The sequence below is a fragment of the Cynocephalus volans genome, chromosome 4 (assembly GCF_027409185.1).
Source record: "Cynocephalus volans isolate mCynVol1 chromosome 4, mCynVol1.pri, whole genome shotgun sequence".
NCBI lineage: Eukaryota > Metazoa > Chordata > Mammalia > Dermoptera > Cynocephalidae > Cynocephalus > Cynocephalus volans.
The window spans coordinates 64508406-64513772 of record NC_084463.1 but is presented as its reverse complement, the minus strand read 5'-3'; the positions used below and the strand labels follow the sequence as shown (position 1 = coordinate 64513772).

The 5367-nt window shown below is 34.2% G+C and overlaps 1 long non-coding RNA gene across 1 annotated transcript; it reads right to left on the bottom strand.

Moving 5' to 3' along the window:
- Window positions 1-1070: 1070 nt before the first annotated feature.
- LOC134375255 (uncharacterized) lies at window positions 1071-5040 on the bottom strand. Its single transcript, XR_010023387.1, has 4 exons — window positions 4993-5040; window positions 3657-3776; window positions 2795-2984; window positions 1071-1113 (listed from the first exon to the last, which is right to left on the bottom strand). It is a non-coding gene; the product is annotated as an uncharacterized LOC134375255 (long non-coding RNA).
- Window positions 5041-5367: the final 327 nt, after the last annotated feature.

Genomic DNA, 5367 nt, shown 5'->3' with positions numbered 1-5367 from the left:
ACTAATCAGCGCTAAAAAGAAACGTGCTCTCAAGCCATGAAAAGACCTGGAGGAATCTTAAATGCATATTACTAAGTGAAAGAAGCCAATCTGAAAAAGATATATACAGTATAATTCCAACTATATGACAGTCTGGAAAAGACAAAGATGGAGACAGTAGAAAGGCCATTGGTTGCCAGGCGTTAAGGAGGAGTGAATAGGTGGAGCACAAAGGATTTTTAGTAAAAACCAAAGAGAAAAATCTTACAAAAAAAAAATAATACCTTCAAAGGAACAAGAGAACTGTCAGCTGACTTTAACAGAAATAATGGAAACTAGAGCACAATAGAAGATACCTTTGAAAAGCAAAAAAAAAAAAAAAAAAATTGCCAAGACAGCCTTCAAAAACTAAAGAGGTTTTCAGAAAAGTCAAACCAGAATTTTTCACTAACAAACATGTACTAAAAGAAAATTCGTTGACTAAAAGAAAAATTCTCAAATGGAAGCACAAAAATGCAAGAAGAAAACACCCGGGTTAAAAAGCAATTATCATACAAGATAAAAATCAATATGCTACTTACAAAGACAAATCTAAAACTGTTAAGGGTGTACACAACATAGAAAGAAAAAGGATGGGAAAGATTCACCATGCAAACACTAACCAAAAGAAAGCTGCTATCGGCAGACTAACAGCAATCAAACTAGACTTTAAGGGCAAAAAGTATTAGTAAAGATAAAAAGGAACATTTTATAATGATTAATGTTTCAAGTTAACAGAAAATTTAATACTAAATTTGTATGTATCTCAAATAATATAAACTCAAAATATGTATCTCAAATTTGAAATTTTTTATAATGTATCACAGAATTCAACTTATAGTCACTGGAAAACAGGAAGTCACTATGGCCCAAAGGCAACTATTTTCTCTTAAAAATAAAAACATTAGAAGCACTATTTGTCTACATATAGCAATATAAAGACAAAACTTACACTTTTTCTAAGTATAGTGTGACATACAACTTCAAGAAGATGTGAATTTTTTAAATTTAATTTCCAGTTCCTTCATAATATGAGAGTAGATATTCTATAATGCCTTAAGATATTCTTGATTATAACTTGTCATGACGTATTAACTGTTAAAGGGGAAAAGTCAATAATTACATCAGACAAAATTCCCAACAGCATATGCTTTTTTATAGGGCTTCCAATGAATATGGATCTACAGAGCACTGCAGTCACTATCATACACCCTGTAGTTTTGTAAATTATGTGGCTGCATATCTGCCTTCTAAACCTTTTTCCTGAAAGCCACATTTTCACAAGTGATGGAACTGCATTTCAACGATCATTTGCGAAATATAATCAAAGTCTTCACATTCAGTTTTTCTCTAAAAATTTTATAACCTACAGATAATAACCAACTCTATCAACTACAGAAATTAGGGATAGGGATACTGTGCACAATTAACTTAAATTATAGAAGGCTTTAGAAATTCATAATTGAAAAATTTGTGTCTAATGAATTTTGAAAATAAGCACGAGGCAAACAGCAAAAAGAACAAAGGAGAAAAATCAAAAGACTTAGATAGTAGACTTTACATTATCACGTTAATTGTAACAAATTTCAATAGTTATCTCAACACAAATTTAAAAGACCAATGTCAACTAAATAGTAAGCCAAGAAAGAAACTATACCTCAAATATCTCTTCCTGTTCCACTGCCAAGTTTTTGATAGCAAAAGCTACCAGTACTCAGATTCTCCAAAGTTTATCTGTTAGGATCACCTGGAAGCATATAGTCTGGCCTCTTTTAGGCTCTTTTTTAATCCTAGACATCTGATGAAGAAGGTCAAGGTGGGCCTGAATATCTATATTTTCTGTACTTAGGGACTTTCCAACAGGATAACCAAATTCACTTTCCAAATCTATTTCTTGTTATACTAACATTTCATAGCAAGAAGAAATGAAAGTTTTAAGATACAAATAATGGTACAATTGAATCCATATTAATGTCTTCAACACAGAATCCAACTTATATTCACTGGAAAACATTTCTTCTGGAAGTCAAGTATGTCCATAATCTATAATGATTCATACCCAATATACACATACTTCCAATTGTCATATCGAAATACAGTTTCCCTCAACCATTTGCATACCACTAACACACACACTTTTTACTGTCACATAAACACACATATTTTACTTCCAGTTTTTAGTGAAACCAAGACAAAATAACAGATGCTAAAACAATTTTAAACAAAGATATTTTGCTAACTCTTAATGCATTTGATAAAATGTTCTCCATAACACATTGGTCTTGCGTAATACTGCCAAAGAATGATTACGTACCCAAATAATTTTGGTAAATGTAGCAAGCTGTATCTACCTCCCACTGCTTTGAGGAGTCACAACATCCATGAAAACATTAAAGGTTCTGAGAAATCTTGACGTAAAAAAAACTGTTTCACTTTGACTCAACATTTGCTATTTATCTATCCAGGAATTCATCACCTCTCTCATTTACCTGGGGGAGTGGTGGGAGGAGAGAAGAGCTGGCAAATGGTAAAATACCTGTTAACATCTTATAGAAAAAATAATGTTCCCAAACCACATTTTGGGAAATGCTGCTTTAGAGCATACTCACATTAAAGATATATCCAAAATTTGAGTAATTTTAACTGATATATTTACTATGCTTAGCACATCTAATAATATAAAACGTTTTATTTCCTAGAAAACATAAATTTAAAATATCAAATTCTTAAACTAAAAAAGAACATTGATTTTTTGATTGAATCAAAGAGTACATACCTATATTTTGCTTTCTCATGAACCCAGACATACTCAGCGTTTTTCAAACTCAAGCGTGCAAGGTCCTTTACAGATTTGGTTTGTGTTGCTGAGAAAAGTAAAGTCTGATGTCTCTTGGGAGGATTTTCAATAATAGCATTCATGGTATCAGCAAAGCCCATATCCAAGATTCTATCTGCTTCATCAAGAACTAAAAAAGAAAATGCAAGTTGAACTATAATATTTAAAATATATATCAGGCTAAATGCAATGTAGTATCCTGGATTGGACCCTAAAAAAATAAAAAGGACATCAGTGGAAAAACTGGTGAAATCTGAATAAAGCCTGGCATTTACATAACATACCAATATTAATCTTAGTTTTGATAAAGATGCCATAGTTAAGCAAGATGTTAACATCAGGGAAAACTGGGTGAAGGGAACAAAGGAACTCTTACCATCATTGTAACTTTTCCACAAATCTACAAGTATTCAAAAATAAAAAGTTGATTAAAAGAATACACATTAGGTAGTATCACCAAGCAAAACAGAAAAAGTTCATTTTAAAAAATGCCAATTTGACGTTTCAGTGATCAGAAGTGGCTGTGACAGATTTAAAAAATTCTCGGCAATGTCTAATATTGAAGTACCTAATTTCACATATAAGAGTACATATTTAAAAAAAAAAAAGAAAGAAAAAGAAAAAGAAAAAAAGGGCTAATTGTATTCTCTAGGTTTGGAGCCCACATGCCAAAAAACTTAAAAGTTATTCCTCAGAATGTTTTTAATCATAATAGTTATCTAATATAACATTTATATCATTAAAATGTGATGGCCCTCTCCTCAGTCTGAGTTATTTTCCATTAGAAATTTGTTAGACTCACCTACATTTGGAGATTAGTAGCATGAAAACATATCGTTTCATCCATGTGTTGAAGAAGCCGACCCGGTGTGCAAACAAGTATATTTACATTGTTGATCCTCTCAGCTTCATGTTTCAGATCCTGAAAACAGTTCTTTCTTATGATTACACAGACACATCACTGGGCAGCCTGTATACCAAAACTACAAAAAGCCATCTGCATGTGGCATTTTATCATAGCAGTTTACATATTCAGGAAAAAAACATAACTTCTCTCTTCTATTTCTGCAGTGCATCCAAATTTGGGGGCTAAATCAAATTCCTGAGTGAAGACCTAAAGAGCTCAGAGGTTGTGAAGGTTAATTATAGATGGCGACTTGGTTAGATGAAGGAATGCTGAGAAACCTGGTAAAGCAATCTTTTCAGGTGTGTCCATGGGGGTGTTTCCAGCAGAGATTAGTATGAGAGTCTGAGTGGCCTGGGTGTGAAAGACCCACCCTCAGTATGGATGGGAACCATCCGATCTTCTGGGGGTCCGGAAAGAACAAAAGAGACAGAAGAAAGAGGTGAACCGCTCGCTCTCTGGATCTGCTGGAGCTGGGATACACTCTTCTCTCCTGTCTCTCCTGGACATCAGACTTGAGACTCTTCAGTTTTGGGGTTCCAGAACTTACACCAAGGACACCATCAGCTTCCCTGGTTTTGAGGCCTTTGGACTTGGACTGAGCCACACTACTGGCATCCGGTTTATAGACAGCCTATCGTGGGACTTTTCTTCATAGCCATGTGAGCTTATCCCCCGAATAAATCCCTCTCATAATTATAACATATCCTATTGATTCTGTCTCTCTGGAGAACCCTGACTAATACAGGGGTCTTCTAGATTCTTAGTCATACCCAGATTTGAGGCAAAAAACAACAAAAAAAATTACACACACACCAGGGATCTTCAAAATTTTCATAGAACGATTTGTATTATCTTTTAATTCTATTTTTCCATGAACTTTTTGAAGTACCCCCCCGTATATATTAAATGAATGCTCCATTTGTAAGTCTTGATTTCCTATTAAGGCCACCAGAATTGACTTAAAACCCAGAATTACCCCCATTCTTTAAATCAGTACCCAGGAACACTCAACAAGCTCTCCAACGCTACTCACCACACTTTGTGGACTGAAAAAAAAAAAAAAGAGCCAAGCTCTCTACATTTTAGAGGTTCTCTCTCCTTGAGACAAGAACCACAGAATGTTGTTAATTGTTAAGCTGGGTGACAGGTACATGAGTACATGAGGGTCTGGATGCTATTCTTTCCTCTTTTGTGTATGTTTGCATAGAAATTCAAGAAGTTAAGAACTTACCTTCAGTCTAGAGGAGATTCTAGCAGATACAGGCATTCCAAATGTACTATAAAGTAGAACAAAAATTGGACAGCAAGTTTTAACCATGACCTAAAATAAACACTCCTCAAAACAATCTACGTTCCTTTCTTCTACTGCTGACATAGCAATGTTGTGAATTATTCAACCTCCTAGACAGATATTTTATTAAAGGTACTAGTCCACATACTGAAATGTCATCTTTCCCAATATATATAAATAAGTAGATTTATAGGCTGATTAGAGTAAATCTATCTCTGAGAGCTTCATCAATTCAGATACCCTGACAAAAACAGACTTTCGGGACCAGACCCTAGATGACAGTGACCACACCAAAGCATCACTACCTATGAGGAC